Genomic DNA, 21804 nt, shown 5'->3' with positions numbered 1-21804 from the left:
ACCACACAAGGTTAAACACTACTGAACAGGGAAGGAAGTCATTAACACCAGAAAGCTGGAGGTGTCTTTCAGATGCTACTTGGTTCCTGGGCCAGAATCTACATAGACCCAAGAGAGAAAAAAGCTCTCCTTTGCTCTCATCATTCTTGGCTCGACCACTTGCTCATTCCTTCCCTTCACATCCAGCAGGCCATTGCTCACCCCCTCTTCAAAGTCCTGCTAAAATCCCATCTCCTTTTCCGACCAATCTCTTGTGTCTCCATCTTAATTCCACCCCATCTATCACACTGCTGTCATACTTTGCCCCTTAGTATTCGTTCTCTAAACACTAACATAGGAAGTATGTAAGAAACAGCGTGGCTTAGCAGATAGTGCAGGGACCCAGAAGTTAGGAGGACACGGATTCTAATCCTGGCTCCGCCACTTGTCTGCTGTGTGACCTTGGACAAGCCATTTCACTTTTCTGGGCCTGTTCCCTCATCTGTAAGATGAAGATTAAGAGTGTAAGCCCTATGAGGGACAGGGACCGTGTCCAACCTGATTAACATATCTTCCCCAGGGCTTGGCACATAGTAAGCGCTTAACACAAATCTTGTCATGCCGTCGAGTCATCCCTGACCTACAGTGACTTCATGAACACCTCTCCCAGGACGTCTCACCTCCATCTGCAGTCGTTCTGATAGTGTGTCCATAGTTTTCTTGATAAAAATATGGAAGTGGTTTACCATTGCCTCCTTCCATGCAGTAAGCTTGAGTCTCTGCCCTTGACTCTTTCCCATGCTCCTGCTGCCTAGCACGGGTGAGTTTTGGCTTGTAGAAGATTGCTTTCCACTTGCTAGCCACTACCCAAGCCAGTAATGGAATGGGTAGGCCTCTGTTTGACTCTCCCTCCCATAACCAAGACTGGTAGGTTACTGGAAACTGTTCAGGTGCAATCCTGAGAGAGGAACTCTCACAACTGCTCTAGCTGAAATGGAATCTACTGCAAAGAGGACAGACTGTGGAAGAAGCCCTTTAAAGACACAATGAATCACACTGTCAAAATGATTTGGCATACCAGCAGAGAGACGGCAGCAGAAGGCCAATCACCCTAACATACAGCAATAAAAAAGGAGGTGACTGTCTGAACAGAGATGTCCTGAAAATTCAGGGCAAAAGAGAGAGAATGAAAATGACATCAGGCACTGTGGAAAACAAATGAGCAGTGCGGTAAGAGACAATCCCTAAAGGTACAAAATGCAAAAAGAATTGGATATAATAATCTCTCTTGGTCCTTATCATCATTTCAAACCCAAAGAATAATTTTGTTTATGCCCTTAAATGGGCCTCATCAACCCTCAAAGACACTGTTTGACAGTTCTAAAATGGAAGGAGGGGGGAAATCTTCATTAATGTATTCATGTTATAACATCAATAGGACTAGGTAATTTATTAGCCCTATAATTTGTCTCCATGAGTGAAATAGCAATTGCCCATAGAATCTACAAATATTTTAATGAATTGCTTCATTTACATATCCACTCGTTCTCTGCCATAATTATACATCACTGGGAAAGTGTGTGCTCATAAGGGCTTCATTATTGTGACAGTTGGCCTGACATCTATATTCCTCTGCTCGTGGACTTGCCCACACTCACTTCTTTAAGCAAACATCTGCTAATGAAGTTTACCCAATACAACCTTTTATCCAAGCATACACACATAGATTTACGCATAAATTAACGTTATTTGCTTCTATTTTGGTTTCTGCCCAAGTGTGTCTTAGAGACTTTGAAAGCCTTGACAAACTGGGCTGAGTTTCTTCTGGGATCCAATCATTGTGGATTGCTTGCTCTCAGGACAGGTGAGAAAAAGATTCAGGAGGATTTTACTTCACTATAGTACTTGCGTGGAGCACGGGGTATATGCATGAGGTAAGACATCAAACAATATCGACTTGCATCCCCGGGTTAGTAGTATCATAGGGGAATTAATAATCATGGTATTTGTTAAGAGCTTACTATGTGACAGGCACTGTACTAAGAGCTGGGATGGATAAAAGCAAATCGGATTGGACAGTCCTTGCCCCACATAGAGCTTACAGTCTAAATCCCCATTTTCCAGAGAAGTGAAGTGACTTGTCCAGGGTCACACGGCAGACACGCGGCAAAGTCGGGATTAGAGCCTATGACATTCTGACTCCCAGGCTGGTGTTCTATCCACTATGCCATACTGAATTGTAACTAGGGCTTGCCTATAAATTTGCAGGTAAAATTATGAATGCGTGACTTTTCAGGCATAGATCAATTGCAGCTTTGTGGCTACCATGCCAGACTCTACTTAAAACTGAAGTAAAATATAATACCGTATAGTCTTGAATCGCTTGCATTTTCAATGCTGATTCAAACCTGAGTATAAGAATCGCCCCCTGACAAAATTGAATATACAGAAGAACAAGAGAAGGTTAACAACTGAACTAGTGAACTGTGTTTAAAAAAAGGTGACTTTGTGAATCAAATCAGATGAAAATGGGAACTGCAATAATAGTCAAACACAAAATTCTTCCTCTCTCTACTTCCGCAGTTGACAAATTGTTGTTGTCTTATGCTGTCGAGTCATGCCCAACCCATAGCAACGCCATGGACACATCTCTCCCAGAATGTCCCACCTCCATCTGCAATCGTTCTGGGAGTGGATCCAGAGAGTTTTCTTGGTAGAAATGCAGAAGTGGTTTACCATTGCCTCCTTCCGCACAGTAAACTTGAGTCTTCGCCCTTGATTCTCTCCCATGCCACTGTTGCCCAGCGCAGGTGAGTTGTGACTTGAAGCAGATTGCCTTCCACTCGCTAGCCACTGCCCAAGCTAGGAATGGAACAGGTAGGCTTCTGCTTGACTTTCCCTCCCATAGTTGAGACTGGTAGAGTACTGGAAAATCTCCAGGTGTAACCCTGAGAGGAGAGTTAACACATTACCAAATAGTATTTCTGCGCTCCTTCTCTACTTGTCAGTTCACAAAGTTTTCTTGGTCTCTGCTAACAATCCACATGTGTCAGCTCATTATCTAAGTTTACGTCCCATGAGGTTGTGGGACTTGGACTGTGTCCAATCTGATTAGCTGTATCTACCACAGTGCTTAATAAAGTATCTGATATGCAGTAAGTTCTTATATACCATAAAAAAATCCCCATTTTAGAGAAGGTGAAACAGGCACAGAGAAATTAAGTGACTTACCCCAGGTAACTCAGAAGGCAACTAGCAGAGCTGGGATTAGAACCCAGGACCTCTGACACCCAGGACTGTGCTCTTTTCATAGACCACAGCCTTCCTTACTAGGTCACGTCACTCCTAATTCATTCCAGCTTGTTTTCTTTGATTTATTTCTGCAGTTCAAATTTTCCTCCGGGAGAAATCAGGACATAGTTTAGAACTGCTAACAAAGAGAAACCTTTCTGCAGTCATCATTTGGCCGTATTTGCAACCCAGATTTAATACATATTACTTTGCTCTACGTTCAGTGCTTTGGTGACCTGAGAAGAGTGAGCAATGTCATCCCTTTTCCATGTGCAAGTGTAAAGGACTGTAGTTGTTGGCTGTCTCTTTGGATGCCTATTATAAAGGGTCTATGTGCTTTCTCTTCTACATCCTGGGGACATTTCTGTCAATGGGAAGATTTAAAACTGAAAAAGGTAGTTTGCTCCGGATTTCATTCTGCTGGCTGAAATTCCAGTCTTGCATTCCCTTACAAACCAATCCCCCAGCCTTAGCTTTGTTTTGTTTCAGGCCAAATCTAAAATATCAGTTCAATACCTCTTCAACTGTAGGTAGCCAGAGAGAAGTTATGGGCGTGTACTGTTCATAGTCCAAGTAGGAGGGAGAGCAGGTATTTTTCTTTATGGTGTTTGTTAAGCACTTACTATGTGACAGACACTGTCCTAAGCCCTGGGGGAGATATGAGATAATCAGGTTGGACATAGTCCCTGTCCCACATGGGGCTCACAGTCTTAATCCCCTTTTTTACAGATGAGGTAACTGAGGCCCAGAGAGACCAACTGACTTGTCCAAGATCACATAACAGGCAAGTAGTGGAGATGGGATTATTATTATTAATAATAATAATAATAATATTTGTTAAGCACTTACTATGTGCCTGGCACTGTACTAAGCACTGTATTGAAACCTTATTCCTCTAATTCCCAGGCCCTTTCTTTTCCCACTAGTCCAAGTTGCTCCATTTGAAGCCAAGTCCTGGATGGAAAGGAGTTAGCGAGACACTATGAAACAATGTTGTCATTTGCTAGAAATAATTGGCATCTTCCCAGCATCCATTAGTTTCAGATTACACTCAGTATAGAGAACAAGCTTCTTTAAGTGGTCAGCAAGTTGCAAAGTGAGTATTAAGTGCTGTTAACACCACCGTTGTGCTAATTAAATATACACAGTGCTATAATCTGATTCCATGTCATTCTACTCTCCCCTTGAGATAGTTTGAGAGCATATAGTCTCAGGTCAATAATAGATCCAATTTCAGTGGTTAGAATGATCCTGGGGAAAGATTATTCCACAGTCTTTCCATTTCTTCCGTGGAAGCACTGAATCAAGTTACCCAACAAGAGAAGCAGCATGGCCTGATAGTCAAAAGGATGCTGTTTCTAATCCCAGCTCTGTCAGTTGTCTGGTCTGTGAACTTGGACAAGTCTCTTAACTTCTCTGTGCCTCAGTTACCTAATCTGCAAAATGAGGATTAAGACTACGAGCCCCACATGGGACGTGGACTGTGTCCAAACTGACTAGCTTATATCTAACCCAGTGCTTAGTATAGTGCTTGGCACATAATAAGTGCTTAATAAATACCATTTTAAAAATAGGTTGGTTTAGATTCCAGAAGAAGGAGTCATTAGGGTTTGAGAATTTGGCCAGAAATTTTCACTTACCTCATCTGTCAAATGGGTATTAAGACCGTGAACCCCATGTGAGACATGGACTGTGTCTAACCTGAATAGCTTGTATCTACCCCAGCGCTTAGCACAGTGCCTGCCATATAGTAAGTGCTTAACAAATACCATAAAAAAATACTAGTTGATAGGGTCTCCATCCCCACAGGAAAACCATTGATTGATTGATATAATAGTCAAACTCTGCTGCTTGGTCCTTGAAGATAGGGATCATGTCTCTAAACCATATTCTACTCTCCCAAGGACTTAATACTACTTACTGATTGATCGATCAATTGATTGGAAACCACTCAAGCTAATGAGGTGGCATGTACGGGGTGGCCAAAAAGCCACTAACTTAAGTGGAAAGAGACATTTTAGGTTGTTTTTTACTTTCCGACTTTCTGATTTTCCCATTCACTAGAGCTAAAGGTTGAGCTGGAATTGAGAGTTTAATGTACACACAACCAATGAGAAATATACAAGCAAAATACAAAATATACACTGACCAAGTGCCTTATGTGTGTGCTCACAATCTAACAAGGTGGTCAGAGTTTGTCCCAACAGAAGAGAAACACTTCCAGAAATTTACCAAAAAAACCCTACCAGAACGATTGCAGATGGACGTGGGCCATTCTGGGAGAGATGTGTCTATGTCATCGCAATGGGTTGGAGATGATGACGGTGTAAGCCAAGATAAGACAAGGGGAAATAATAGAATATTTATAGAGCATTGTGGGGCTGGAGTGAGTATCCAAGTGTTCGACTCATTCCACTTACGGAAACATCACGGCCAGACAAATAAAACAGAACTGAGCGAGCCTGAATGCCAGGCCTAAAGTCCTACAAGGCAATACAGAAATTGAACGAGAAGACAAATTTCCTGGTCTCGCCCCTGCCCCACATCCAGGGACAGAGCTTCTGGACCAAATGGCTTTTCGATGAAACACAGAAGGGAAATTGTTTCATCTAGGGCTTTCTAATCCTAACCCTCCTCATCTAGATTTGCATTTGGGTGTGGAACACAGCGCTTCTGTAGAGGGTTCAGAAATTAGTCTTATAGAATTGCCTCAGGATCCCTGTCAAAATGTTGCTGCTATCACCCGCTCTTTTGGGGAGAAATACCACAGAATGATTTGTCATTCAAATCAATTTATCATAGCAAAGATTGCTTTGATTATGTTTTAATACAGCTTTCTCTTTCTGGGCCAGTTAAATGGAACTATTTCCTTCCATTTACATAGAGAGTAGCTCTGAACATAAATGGAAAAAAAGAGCAGCTCTGAAGGTCTTTAAACTGATTGAATTTGTTTGCATTTTACCCATGTAGGAGCACAAACAGGACTGAGCAAAATCAACTTTGAAAATAGGCATGAATTGAGAATTTTGGAACAGGCCATTTCTACTCAAAATAAACAACTGATTTTAGGCTTGTTTTTTGTTTCCCCTGTTGTAATAACCTGCAGGTTAAAGTTTTCTTTGGCTCTCCCTGCTAGGAAAAATAAGACACAATGAATGAACTACGGAATGGCAAAAGATGGGTGGAAGTAGACTGTAAGCTCGTTGTGGGCAAGGAATGTGTCCGTTTATTGTTATTTTGTACTCTCCCAAGGCTTAGTACAGTGCTCTGCGCACAGTAAGCATTCACTAAATATGGCAGAAAGAATGAATAGGTATCACAGCAGTGGGTTAGCACAGAGACTGAAGGTTGAGCTCAGGGAATGTCAAATTTTTGCCACGTGATGAAACAGCCCTATCACTGTAAAACATTCCCATATTCTAATTATGATGATCATCACCAGGGGAGAGACTTGGACTGTTTTGTATAAGCCGATTTCTAGCTTTCTGTAATACTGTCTTTCCATAGGTTGATTTATTTGATGCTGATTTCAATTCAGTAAAATTTAACAGTGTAATATTTAATTTCCCCTCTAGCCTGTAAGCTCCTTGAGGACAGAGATTGTGTCTACAAACTCTGTGGCATGTATACTCTCCCAAGCGCTTAGTACAGTGCTTGGAACACAGGCAGTACTCAAAAAACAATAATTAATAGCAATTACGGTATTTGTTAAGTGCTTTCTACGTGTCAAGTGCTGATTGGACTGAGTGCTGGAGTAGATACAATGCAATTAGACCAGACATGGTCCCTTTCCCACGTAGAGTTCACAGTCTAAAGGGGAAGGAGAAAAACTATCGATTCCCCACTGCATATCCTGATTTATTAATTGCCTTTTTCAATCAATGCTGATGTCCACTAAGGTAAACAGACCAGTGTTGTAATCTTGGATCAGATTGCTCCAGTTACAATGGACAGATGTGTAGGGGAAGATTTCTCCCTGACATATTAATGAACAAATATTGTAGACTGCAACCTGCAGAATAATGCATTCATCAAGCTATCCCGGGATATAAATGAGATCCAGCTAGAGAAAAGTGTTATTATGCTTCTCCTTTTGGGTAAAACTGTAGCCAAGTCTCAGGAGAATCTTGTGCAAAGCCGGTTATTGAAAATAAGACAAAGGACTTGCTGTTGGTTTTCTTTGCATTGAGCATAAAAGTGTTTACCTCCTCAAATAATCTTGTCTTTGGGAGTTCCACTATGTAACTTCCCATTAGAAAGTGAAAGACTGTCCCCCAATTCCTGTGCCCCAGCCTCTTCTAATAATAATAATTATGGCCAAATGACTATTATTATTATTATGGTATTCGTTAAGTGCTTACTCTGTACCAGGCACTGTACTAAATGCTGGGGTGAATACAAGCTAGTCAGACTGGACACAGAACCTGTCCCACATGGGGCTCACAGTCTCAAGCTCCATTTTACAGATGAGGTAAGTGAGGCACAGAGAAGTGAAGTGACTTGCCCAGGGTCACAAAGCAGACAAGTGGTGGAGCAGGATTAGAACCCATGACCTTCTGACTCTCAGTCCCATGCTCTATCCACTACATCACACTGCTTCTCACGCTCTTCTAGCCCCCCTTCCATCATCAGAAGGACCAATGTGACTTAGTGGATGGAGCATGGGCCTGGGACTCTGAAGTGCTGGATTCTAACCCCAACTCCACAACTTGTCCGCTCTGTGACCTTGGATAAGTCACTTCACTTCCCTGAGTCTCAGTTACCTCATCTGTAAAATGGGGATTAAGACAGCAAGCACCACGTGGGACAGGGACAGTGTCCAACCCGCTTAGCTTGTATCCACCCCCGTATTTAGAACAGTGCTTGACTCAGAGTAAGTGCTTAACAAATACCATCGTTATTATTATTATCGCCATTATTATTAATATTAACAGGAGAAGAGTCATGTTTTGGGGTGGGTGCGATATCTTGTGAGTTTCCAGCTGTGATATGCTACAACCAGGACTGGACAATTGAAAAGATGTTTACAGGTTGACCACATTTGAAAACTCAGGTGCTATAATTCAATTGGAGAGCGCTCCCAAAAAACTCCATAATGGCATGGGGAGACTGTGAGTCATTCCAATTCAACATTAGAGGAGTTTCATTGGGGATTTCTTTCTTCTCAGAACGATAGAAATAGCTGTGGCCTAAGAAGCTTGCCTTTTATTTCCTAGCGGATAGAACTATTCAGAGTTCCTCATCTCAGATAATGGGTCATGTCAGAGTGACTAAAGTTGCAAAAAGCTCCTGCTCCGGATTTGTCACCAATTCTGTGTTGTCCCCGGGGCACATGGAGTGGACAGTCCCCTCACCTGCTGAAGTGGAACTCGGAAAGGTGACCTCACAACCCTAATAATAATAATAATAATAGCGGCATTTATTAAAAGCTTACTATGTGCAAAGCACTGTTCTAAGAGCTGGGGAGGTTACAAGGTGATCAGGTTGTCCCACGGGGGGGCTCACAATCTTCATCCCCATTTTACAGATGAGGTAACTGAGGCACAGAGAAGTTAAGTGACTTGCTCAAAGTCACACAGTTGACAATTGGCAGAGCCGGGATTTGAACCCATGACCTCTGACTCCAAAGCCCATGCTCTTTCCGCTGAGCCACGCTGAGCCACTGAGCCACGGACATCCCAGGCTCCCCTAGGACCACATGACCTAATAATAATTACCAAGGTATTTGTTATACACTGTGTGTCAAGCCCTGTTCTAAGCGCCGGGGTAGGTATGAGCTCAACCGGTTGGACACAGTCCCTGTCCCACAGTGGGCTCTCGGTCTTAATCCCCATTTGACAGATGAGGGGAATGAGGTCTAGAGAAGTGAAGTGACTAGCCCAAGGTCACACAACTGACAAGTGGCGGAGCTGGGATGAGAACCCAGAGTGTTCTGATTCCCAGGCCTGGGCTCTATCCGCTGGGCCACGCTGCTTCTCTTCCAGATCAGGATTCTCTGCCAAAGCTGGACACGAGGGCAATAATTGGAATGGCCTCTGGCATCCAAGTGGGAGGTACATGGGCAATGTGAGGGCTAATTCTGCTTTGAACTCTCTTTTTCTGTGCCCTATTATTTCAGTTCTAACATCTCTCTGATTCCATTTTCTCCTCTGTAAAATAACCCCAACCCCACCGCCCACACAACCAGTTCTCTGGGTGAGGCCATTTACGGGGTTTAATTGAAGCTACTTCAACCCCTCGGCATCAGAAAATCCCAGCATTAATTAATTAAGGATGGTATTTGTTAAGCACTTACTATGTGCCAAACACTGTTCTAAGCATTGGGGTAGATACAAGCAAATCGCTGCAGTGTCCCTCGACAACCCTCATGGGCAGAGATCCGGGGTGGGACATCAGAAGGACCTGAGTTCTAATCTTGTCTCCACCACTTGTCTGCTGTGTGACCTTGGGAAAGTCACTTCACTCCTCTGGGACTCAGTTCCCTCTTCTGTAAAATGGGGGTTAAGACTGTGAGCCCTGTGTGGGACAGGGACTGTTTCCAATCTTGTATCCACCCCAGCACTTAGTACAGTGCCTGGCACAAAGTAAGTGCTTAACAAATACCACAATTATTATTAGTTCTCAGTCTAAATGAATAAAGCAGAGATTTCAATTGCAATGAATTCAGACACGTGATTTCTGTCCCACTGACACGGAATTCTCTTTTGGCAGTCAGTTAGCCAATCGTATATATTGAGTGCTTACTGTGTGTAGGGTACTGTGCTAAGAGCTAAGGAGAGTAAAATATAACAATACAACAGACACATTCCTTTACTTTAGAGTTTACAATCTAGAGGGGGAAGCAGCCATAAATAATAAATAAGTAAAATTACAGATCCGTACATAAGTGCTGTGGGGTTGAGAGAGGGGATGAATACAGGGAGCAAGTCAGGGTGATGCAGAAGACAGTGGAAGAAAAGAGAAAGAAAGCTTAATCAGGGAAGGCCTCTTGGAGGAGGTGTACCTGCAGTAAGGCTTTGAAGTGGGGGAAAGTAAGTATTTGAAGAATTTGAGGAGGGAGGGTGTTTCAGGCCAGAGGCGGGTCATGGGCGAAGGGTCAGTGAGCGAGATAGACGAGATTGAGGTTGAATGAGAAGGTTTAGCATTAAAGGAGTCAAGTGTGTGGGCTGAGTTGTAGTAGAAGAGTAATGAGGTGAAGTAGGAGGGGGTAAGGTGATTAAGTAACTTGCTTTATTGGCTTCCTATTGGTAGAAAAGTCAGGCAGGGACATTTTTCTTCTTTCTTGCGCCCAATATCCGATTATACTCACCGCACCTGAAGCCCAATAAGTACCATTATTACGCCTGAGAAGGCCGTTTCCTCTGGTTCCCTCATTTACAGTGAGGGAGAAGAAAAGAGAAACCCCCGTCCTCTAAACTTTCTTTCACTTGACTAAAAAACTCAGCAACTTTTACTGTTCTTCAAATGGTCTATTTACCCACACCCATCATTTAGTGGCTCATTTCCAAAATTGTAGAGGAACTAATTGACTAGATTGCATGGTCGTTGTGGACAGGGAATGTGTCTATCGACTCTGCTGTACTATAATAATAATAATAATAATGGCATTTATTAAGCGCTTACTATGTGCAAAGCACTGTTCTAAGCGCTGAGGAGGTTACACGGTGATCAGGTTGTCCCACGGGGGCTCACAGTCTTAATCCCCATTTTACAGATGAGGTAACTGAGGCCCAGAGAAGTTAAGTGACTTGCCCAAAGTCACAAAGCTGACAATTGGCAGAGCTGGGATTTGAACCCATGACTTCTGACTCCAAAGCCCATGCTCTTTCCACTGAGCCACGCTGCTTCTCCGCATCAAATCTCTCTGATCCACAGCCTGAACTCTGACCATGGCTGTGATACTGCAATCGATCAATGATATTTATTGAGCGCTTACTGTGTGCAGAGCACTGGACTGAGCACCTGGGAGAAGACAATACAATGGAGCTGATTTGGCAATGCAATTAGCACCTTGCTTTTCAGTCTCACTGCTCTCCTTTTTCATTTGTTCACTGTTGATAATCACACGTCCAAAGACTTCGAAAACCACGAACTAGCAAAAGGGATGAGGTGAAGGGGGGAATAACTGGGTTTGGCTCATGGTCTAATAATAATAATAATAATAATAATGCCATTTGTTAAGCGCTTACTCTGTGCAAAGCACTGTTCTAAGCGCTGGGGAGGTTACAAGTTGATCAGGTTGTCCCACCAGGGGCTCACAGTTTCAATCCCCATTTTACAGATGAGGTAACTGAGGCACAGAGAAGTGAAGTGACTTGCCCAAAGTCACACAGCTGACAGTTGGCAGAGCCAGGATTTGAACCCATGACCTCTGACTCCAGAGCCCGGGCTCTTTCCACTGAGCCACACTGCTTGTGAGGAGAATCGACGTTAGATGGGAAGAGGATTAACAATGATAATACTAATAATGATAATTATGATCTTAGTTAGCGCTTATTAGGTGTCAGGTACTGTAGGAAGCGCTGGTTCCAAGCTGACTCCCAAGCCCGGGCTCTAGCCACCAAGATTAGAACTCTCATGGCCCCTGAACAGATCCCTGACCCATATCTTTGAATTATGTACTATATATACTTTCCCAAGCACTTAGTACAGTGCTCTGCACACAGTAAGCGCTCAATAAGCATTATCAATTGACTAAGTGATAAAATTCTAGTTCCATCCAAGTTGGGATTATCTCATACTTTAATAATACGTTCTTAATTCCATTACCCAAGTCATTAATAAAAACATTAAGCACTATTCACTCCTAAGTAATACCTCAGGGAAAGCACTCGCTAAGTCTTTTCAGAAAGTCATTTTTAGTGCTCTCTGAGTATGGCAATGCCAGACTGTTGCATCCCCAGATAAAACTAACATGGGCGAGATTGCATCCAGACTGTCAAAACCAGAGGTGTTTCCTTTTTGCTGTGATTTATCCCCTGATACCAGGGAAGAAGTGACAGGCTTGGCGTTGTGGGGGAAACGGCAGTAAGCAAAGTCTCTGCTTTCCTGAGCACTTCCCTATCCACATGTCACCCAACCAGCCAACAGTTTCCCCACAGGGGCTTGTTTCACTGTTTTGAGCAGTGACTTGATCAATTTTTAAATGATTAGATTCTGTCAGTCCCTGGTGTCCTTGAAAAGTCTTTCTTCCAACCAAGAAATGATCATTTACTTCACTGGAAAACATAATGAACCGTGCAAATGGAAACTGAGAGTTCCTTGGTTGAAAACTAATTGGGAGAGAAAACAAAATCTGCCATCTAAATGCGCTTCTGCTTAAAAACTGAGGGACCCTAATAGAATAAAAATATGTATTTTAAAGCACTTTATTACTACCAGGACCCAAAGGAACTCATATATCTAAATTTCTCTAAGAAAATAGCAAAGGTTTCATGCACCACAGATAAATTGTTCTGGGAAATTATTTTCTGTATTGAATTGTTGCTTATTGTAGAAATAAACTTTTATGGGCTTCCATTTCAGCAGGAGGGAGGGAGAAAATAAAATATATCATCAGTTCTAGAATATCACTTCTAATTTAGAAGAAGCAGTATGGCTTAGGAGAAACGGTATAGCACAGTGCACGTAGCACAATCCTGAGAGTCAGAGGATCTGGGTTCTTTTCCCAGCTCTGCCAGTTGCTTACTGTATGGCCTTGGGCAAGACATTTAACGTCTCCGTGCCTCAGTTTCCACATCTATAAAATGGGGAGTCAATGTTCTCTCTCTCAGGTAGTAAGACACATGTAAGACAGGGACTGTGTCTGACTATGATTAATTTATACCTACCCCAGCACTTAAAACATTGCTTCACACAGAGTAAACCCCTAATAGATGTAATAATAGTAATAAATAATAGAACACCACTGATTGAATACACAGTCTAGGTGACTGTCTGCATTCTTGCCTTTACCTCCCTGGCCCCATCCATCCATTATTTCATTCAACTGTATTTATTGAGTGCTTACTGTGTGCAGAGTACTGTACTAAGCGCTTGAGGTCACCCCTACTTCTTGGGTGGAGGTCCTGTTACAGCGTCTCTGAATGATTTGGTGGAAAAGAGGGAAATTGCACATAGGCAGGAGAGGTGATGGCTTCTTACTCCTTCAACCCATTTTATAGATGAGTTAACTGAGCCCCAGAGAAGTGAAGCGACTTGCCCAGGGTCACACAGCAGACACGTGGCAGAGCCGTATTTAGAACCCAGGGCCTTCTGTCTCCAAAGCCCTTGCTCTATCCGCTAAGTCACACTGGTTCCCAACAGAGAAGCAGCGTGGCTAGAGAAGCAGCGTGGCTCAGTGGACAAGAGCCTGGGCTTTGGAGTCAGAGGTCATGGGTTCAAATCCCGGCTCCTCCACTTGTCAGCTGGGTGACTTTGGGCAAGTCACTTCACTTCTCTGGGCCTCAGTTACCTCGTCTGTAAAATGGGGATGAAGAATGTGAGCCCCCCGTGGGACAACCTGGTCACCTTGTAGCCTCCCCAGCACTTAGAACAGTGCTTTTCACATAGTAAGAGCTTAATAAATGCCATTATTATATTATTATTATAACCAACTCCTTCCCCCTTCAATTTCAGGGGCAAATAGTGTGTGAATGCTTTGTTGGTGGTTTTAAATTGGCCATGCCAGCCTTGTTGTCATCATTCTGCTGAAATGTCCCTCTATCATATTTCTCTGCAAAAGGATCTGTGTTAAAACCAGACTTGTCACTTCACTGTAGCTTTCCAGTGTTCACCAAATAGAGGTTGTTGAGTTCAGTTCTAGTGGAAAGTGCTGACATTAAGACCGAAGGATAATAAACATTTTTAGGACAAAACCTTGCAAAGCAGGACTTGTCATTCATTACCACCTTCTTTCTACCCTGCAACGGCAAAGAGCAACTCCAGAGTGGTTTACATGATGTCAATTATGGATCTTTAATAAAAAGAACAATAATGATGGTATTTGTTAAGCGCTTACTATGTGCCAAGCACTATTCTAAGCGCTGGGGAGGTTACAAGGTAATCAGGTTGTCCCACGGCGGGGCTCACAGTCTTAATCCCCATTTTACAGATGAGGTAACAGGCACAGAGAAGTTAAGCGACTTGCCCAAAGTCACACAGCTGACAGTTGGCAGAGCCGGGATTTGAACCCATGACCTCTGACTCCAAAGCCCAGGCTCTTGTCCACTGAGCCACGCTGCTTCTCTATTTCTGTTCAATAAATACGATTGATTGATTGATTGATTGACTCCAAAGCCCGGGCTGTTTCCATTGAGACACGCTGCTTCTCTATTTCTGTTCAATAGTTACACTGAACAAGAGTTTCTCTTGTTCATCATCATCAATCGTATTTATTGAGCGCTTACTGTGTGCAGAGCACTGTACTAAGCGCTTGGGAAGTACAAGTTGGCAACAGAAAGAGACAGTCCCTACCCAACAGTGGGCTCACAGTCTAAAAGTTAAAATCTTGTTAAATCTAAGATCAGGCTGCAAAGGTCAAATCTTTTATACACTTGTATCTATTTTATCCTAAGTACCCATCCTTCTTTTCCCAGAAAATTTTTGGACCAGATGTAGCCTACAGCCTAGGTAGCCTCTGTGATTTCGCAAACAAGCAAGTCCCAGAGCTGCTATATCCTAATTATATTATCATTAATAATAACAATGATAAATAATAATAATAATAATAATAAATAAATAAAAACGGGAAGCAGCATGGCTCAGTGGAAAGAGCACGGGCTTTGGAGTCAGAGGTCAGGGGTTCAAATCCTGGCTCCATCACTTGTCAGCTATGTGACTTTGGGCAAATCACTTAACTTCTCTGTGCCTCAGTTACCTCATCTGTAAAATAGGGAGGGAGACTGTGAGCCCCCCGTGGGACAACCTGATCACCTTGTAACCTCCCCAGCGCTTGGAACAGTGCTTTGCACATAGTAAGCGCTTAATAAATGCCATCATCATCATCATAAATAATGATCATAATAATTGAGGTATCCATTTTGCACGCATTATTTGCCAAGCACTGTGCTCAATGCTGTATTAGATACATTTTAATCAGATCAGACACAATTCCTGTCACACACGGAGTTGGCTCACAGTACAGGGGGAGGGAGAGCGGGAATTGAAGTCTCATTTTACAGATGAGGAAACTAAGGCTCAGAGAAGTTAGGTGACTTGCCCAAGATCACGGGGCAGGTAAGAGGAAGAGGAGGCATTAGAACTCAGATCTTCAGATGCTGGGGACTGAGCTTTTTCCAAGTATCATTTTTACACATTATTTTGTAATTTTTTTAAAACAAATGGTATCCTATTTCACCATGACTTTTCATGCTGAAGACTGCTCATTAGGAGAAGTAACATGCTCGAGTGGAAAGAGCCTGGAAGTCGGAAGACCTGGGTCTAATCCTGGCTCTGCCACTTGTCTGCTGTGTGATCTTGGGCAAGTCACTTCACTTCTCTGTACTTCTGTTCCTTTATCTGTAAAAAGAGGATTAAATACCTGCTCTTCCTCTCTTTTAGACTACGAACTCTGTGTAAGGCAGGTACTAAGTCTGATCTATCTTGAGTCTATCTGAGCATTTAGCACTGTTTGATCATTGCTTAAAAGAACTTCGCATTATTAGGTTTCACTTGAAACATATAAGGTTTTAAACATGAGGTGGTTTTATCCAGAGGCCAATTAGAGGTTGTGGGGGTTGTGGTACATGGTTGAAGCACAGCTGGTGATATTCTAACCACCCCTAAATTCCCTGGGTTCTTCTTTTCCAAAATGTGTCACCAGCTCTGACCAGAGTGAAAAGGGAGAGTTTAGAAAAGATCCAACTTGAGAGTATAAATTTTTCATTACTTCTGTAACCCCACGGCGTTCATTTAGCTACAGGCCTGAAATTCATCCAATCGACAAGAATAAAGAAATGAATATAATCATCTCTCACCTCTGAACCAACGCTTTCTTCTGCTCTTCCTTGAGCTCTGACTCCCACCACAACCTCTAAAAGCCCCATGGTGGGATTGAAAACCCAAAACCCTTTACAAGGGAGCTGCTCCAGGACTTTGCCACTCCTGCATCATTGTTATGCAGCTGTTGCCACTTAAAAACCTCGTGCCTTCACTCTGATTGGATTGGCTTTCCCATCATTATCATCAGTAGCATTTATTGAGGTCTCACTGTGCTCAATAAACACTTGGGAGACTTGGGTGCTAATCCTGACCCCACAACTTGTTTGCTGTGTGACCTTGGGCAAGTCGCTTCACTTCTCTGGGTCTCAGTTTCCTCATCTGTAAAATGAGGACTGGGAGTTTGAGCCCCATGTGGGAAAAGGACTGTGCCCAACCCCATTTGCTTGTAACCACCCCAGTGCTTAGTACAGTGCCTGGCACACAGTAAGCATTTAACAAATACCAGAATAATAATTATTATTATTACTAATCATGGGGTATCCTTCTCAGGCAAACATATTCTAGTGGTTTGGCAATATGTACAAGACTGAAGCCCATCCTCAAAGACTGTCTTCTGAACTTTGTTTTAGCATGTATCTGTGACTTTCTTTATGCTAGGTGTTAAGAGTAACAAGAATCCCCTCTGTTTAAACTCAAGTCAGGGCTTGGCGAGTTGATCTATCAATCAATTGTTCAATCAGTGGGCAGCACTGTGGTCTAAGTTGGTTTCTTCAATAATAATAATAATAATGGCATTTCAAGTACTGTGTGACACTGGGAAGTCACTTACCTTCACTTACCTCACTTCCCTCACCTGCAAAATGAAGATTCAAACCTCTTCTCCCTCCTGTTTAGATTGTGAGCCCCACCTGGGACCTAATTATCTTGCGTCTACCCCAGGGCTTAGGACAGTGCTTGGCACATAGTAAACACTTAACAAATACCACAATTATCATTTTTATTGATTGATTGCTTACCGTACAAAGTGCTTGGGAGAGTACACTACAACAGAATGAATACAAAGTTCTTTCAAAGTGGCACAATAATGTGGGGGGTTTTTTCCCCATCTGAAAAGAGGAAAAGGTGAAAGATAAAAATGAAGATAACGCTGGACAAAGGTTAACTTTGAATCTCTTCAACTGCCTTTATCTCACAAAGTAAATTAACATTTAAAATAGAGAAGCAGCGTGGCTCAGTGGAAAGAGCATGGGCTTTGGAGTCAGAGGTCATGGGTTCAAATTCCGACTCTGCCAACTGTCAGCTGTGTGACTATGGGCAAGTCGCTTAACTTCTCTGTGCCTCAGTTACCTCATCTGTAAAATGGGGATTAAGACTGTGAGCCCCCCGTGGGACAACCTGATTGCCTTGTAACCTCCCCAGCGCTTAGAACAGTGCTTTGCTCATAGTAAGCGCTTAATGAATGCCATCATCATTATAATTATTATTCAAAAGCTCATGATCATTTCCAAGAACTTCTATAGCTTGACTTTCCTTGTGAGCAATGACTCGGAAAAATCTTTTTTTTTTAATAGAATTCTTTTACAACTTGCTTTGAAAACTTCTGGCACTGACCATAAATGAATCATTTTAGTTTTCGTAGTTGATTACAATAAATTTGAAACTCTATCGGTGATTTTTTTGTGGTATTTGTTAAGCGCTATGTGCCAGATTCTGTTCTAAGCACTGGAGTAGATACAAGGTAATCAGATTGGATGCAGTCCATGTCCCACATGAGGCTCACACTGTTAATCCCCATTTTACAACTGAGGAAACTGAGGCACAGAGAAGCGACTTGTCCGAGGTCACACAGCAGGCATGTGGCAGAGCAGGGATTAATTGTGGTATTTGTTAAGTGCTTACTATGTGCAGGCACTGTACTAATCCCTGGGGTTGGATACAAGCATATTCTGGTCCCACATGGGGCTCATTCTGGTCCCACATGGGGCTCACGGTCCCGATCCCCATTTTACAGATAAGGCAACTGAGTCATAGAGAAATGAAGTGACTTTTCCAAGGTCACACAGCAGACAAGTGATGGAGCCGGGATTAGAATCCATGACCTCCTGAGTCCCAGGCCTGTGCTCTACTAGGCCACGCTGCTTAAAGCTGTCCAATTCTCCAGGGAGGGTGAGGGAGACCCAGAAATGAACAGGGTGGGTTTTAAACGCTTACAGATAAAAAGTATTTGGGGGCGACTGCCTCTGCCCTATTTGCTTTTGTGAAAAAATCCACTCCTCCATGAAACCCAGGGGCATTTACATAACTCTCATTAGTGCTGATGGGAATCCTGGCCACGCTTCCAGGTCATCAGAGGGAGAACAGACACTTTAATCTCCAAAGAGCCCCCGCAAATCAATGCGTTTCTTCAATCAAGGAAATAAGTTTTCAACCGAAACACAGTGTCCAGACGACCAAGCGTTTAAACAAGTGAAAAAATTGGCCCGTCCTCTGACTAGCCTGGAGGATGCAATTGATTTTTTAGCTGGTTGGCTAGGTCAGAATTCTCAATCAATTAATCAATCATTCCTTCATTCATTGAACCAGCTAAGAATACTTATGGGGCACTCTCTACCAACTCTTCTGTATTGTTCTCTCTCAAACACCTAGTACAGTGTTTCCGCACATACTAAGTGCTCAATAAATAACTGATTAATCAAGCAATCAATCATATTTATTGAGCTCTTACTCTGTGCAGACCACTGTATTAAGCGGTTGTGGAAGATGATGCTCTAGACTCTCGTTGTGGGCAGGGAATAATAATAATAATAATGATAGAATTTATTAAGTGCTTACTATGTGCAAAGCACTGTTCTAAGCGCTGAATGTGTCTGTTTATTGTTGTATTGTACTCTCCCAAGCGCTTAGTACAGTACAGTGCTCTGCACACAGTAAGCGCTCCATAAATACAATTGACTGACCAACTACAACAGAGGTTTGTTCCTTCCCCACAGTGTTTACAGTCTAGAGGGGGAACAGATATTAATATAACTAAATTACAGATATGTACAAAAGGGATGTGGGACTGAGGAAGGGGTGAATAAAGGGGGCAAATCCAAGTGCAAAAGGGAAATGCAGAAGACAGTGGGAGAAGAGGAATTGAGGGCCTAATCAGGGAAGACCTCTCGGAGGAGATGTCCCTTCAATAAGACTTTGAAGGTAGGGAGAGTGATCATCTATCGGATATGAAGAGGGAGGGCATTCCAGGCCACAAATAGGCAGTGGGATTAAATAGCACAATTATGCGACCCTACCTATTTATTGAGCACTCTGTGCAGGGCACTGTACTAAGCACTTGGGAGAGTACAATATACCAGAATTGATCGTCATGCTCCCTGCTCACAAGGACCTTAGAGTCTAGAGGGGGATTTGTCCTAAATGAAATCAATAAGAACGGAATTCCAACCACATACCCTATTTGTGAACGCAGGGATCTTCAGATACACAGCTGAATCTGAAAGATATTTATTGAGCGCTTATTATGAAGAGCATTCTGCCAAGTGTTTGGGACACAATTCACTGTCCACTAGGAATTATTGGGAGAAATTCCGAGGATCACTCCTGTTCTCCTCCCCCCTAGTGCTAACAGATTGTAACGTTTCAACAGCTTCGTTTCAGTCGGACGTGATCCTTATTCACTCATTTGATTCACTGTTACTCATATGCCAAAATAATTAATACTCAGAGGTTGCCTTCTGGCTCATTTTAATTTTTATACCAGATAAGGGTTGAGTACGCAGGAAGATTGGTCCAGTTAGAATCTGGCTATAAAATAACGTGTCTGTGCTCCATAGAAAACAATGTTGTGGTTTTATAAAACTCTAATCAATGGGGTTCTTGCTTTTTTTTTTCCATTTAAATTTTCCTCTCCAAATCTAAACTTCCAACTGCAGTCTTTGCGTATTACAGTGTGTCAGAAAGGCGGCGTCAGTTGATCAATTTCTTCTACTTCCGTGTTCTCTTGGAAATAAAAACTCGCCTGTTTGCCCTAGTGTTCTGTTTCCCAGTAGTAGTAGTGGGGTGGTGGTGGTATTTAGTGAGCCCTTAATATGTGCTGAGTACTGTGCTAAATGTCAGAGCCAGGACTAGTCCCCAGGACCGCAGCTCTCCCAGCTGTTTTAGGCCTCCGGCTCCTGAGGGCTTGGTGGGGAGGGAGAAATTGGGGCATAGAGGGAAAAGGAGAGTGGCCCTCCACTCCTGCAGTGATGGGTGGTCTAACAAGGCCCATGTCATCATCATCATAATAATAATTGTACTATTTGTTAAGCGCTTACACTGTACTGTAGCCAGGCACCGTACTAAGCGCTGGAGTGGATACAAGCAAATCGGGTTGGACGCAGATCCGGTCCTGAATGGGGCTCACAATCTTAATCCCCATTTTACCGATGAGGTAACTGAGTCCCAGAAAAGTGGAGTGACTTGCCCAAGGTCACACGGCAGACAATAGAGAAGCAGCGTGGCTCAGTGGAAAGAGCCCGGGCTTCGGAGTCAGAGGTCATGGGTTCGAATTCCAGCTCCACCACATGTCTGCTGTGTGACCTTGGGCAAGTCGCTTAATTTCTCGGAGCCTCAGTTACCGCATCTGTAAAATGGGGATTAAGACTGTGAGCCCCATGTGGGACAACCTGATCACCTTGTATCCCCCCAGGGCTTAGAACAGTGCTCTGCACATAGTAAGTGCTATATCCCCCCAGCGCTTAGAACAGTGCTTTGCACATAGTAAGCGCTTAACAAATGCCATCCAAAAAAAAAAAAAAGTTTTGGAGCCGGAATTAGAACCCAGGATCTTCTGAATCCCAGGCCTTTGTCATCGCCCTCCTATGAATAGTGGCCATTACCTTCTGCTCTCCTCAGGGCCCCACTTCCAATTTTGGGAGGAATCTTAATGCCTTTCTTACCTTTCCCTCTGTCTTTCACCATGGCTTCTTTGATCCTTGGGACCTTCATATTCCCTCAAGACGTAAGCTCTTTGTGGGCATGGAATGTGTCTGTTTGTTATTCTGTTGAACTCTTCCAAGCACTCAGTACAGTGCTCCGCAAACAATAAGCGCTGAAGAAACACAACTGAATGAATGAATGAAAGTGGACATGGTAGACGACCACCCACTTCCTCTCCCTCCCCAACTCTGCCCACTCGGACACATGCCGGACGAACAAGATGGAAGCAGGTCACAGTTTTTAAACTTTTATACAAAGTGAACATTTAAGTGTTTCAATGTACAGCACAGGACATTCTTCATTGATATCAAGAGGTCAAATTACATATAAAATAGAGTTCGACTAAAAGGGTCTTCAGCTCATCCATCGCGATTTCTTCTGGAGATTGACGAAAGGCCGATCGGGTTCGGACCCTGTAGACGGAGTCCGTCTGAAATCAGTTAAAAATAGGGAGATCACAGATTACAAAGAGTCACAAGAAAACTGCAGTTAGCATCCATTTACAAATGCCTTAAAATAGTTTTGCAAGTTGCTAAAATTTAAACAATGACAATTAACTTCAAATAGGAGTAAAATGCAAGGAGACTGTATTAGATTGAGTTCAAGCTCTATTTTAAAAATACCCCGATATTTCCTTAA

The 21804-nt window shown here is 43.0% G+C and overlaps 1 non-coding gene across 1 annotated transcript; it reads right to left on the bottom strand.

Annotated features, from left to right (window-relative positions):
• Window positions 1-2799: 2799 nt before the first annotated feature.
• LOC119941728 lies at window positions 2800-2937 on the bottom strand. The gene has a single exon (XR_005455309.1). It is a non-coding gene; the product is annotated as a small nucleolar RNA SNORA7 (small nucleolar RNA).
• Window positions 2938-21804: the final 18867 nt, after the last annotated feature.

This window comes from Tachyglossus aculeatus, chromosome 20 (assembly GCF_015852505.1).
Source record: "Tachyglossus aculeatus isolate mTacAcu1 chromosome 20, mTacAcu1.pri, whole genome shotgun sequence".
Classification (NCBI taxonomy): Eukaryota; Metazoa; Chordata; class Mammalia; order Monotremata; family Tachyglossidae; genus Tachyglossus; species Tachyglossus aculeatus.
The sequence above is the reverse complement of the archived record's forward strand: the minus strand, read 5'-3'. Positions and strand labels throughout refer to the sequence as shown.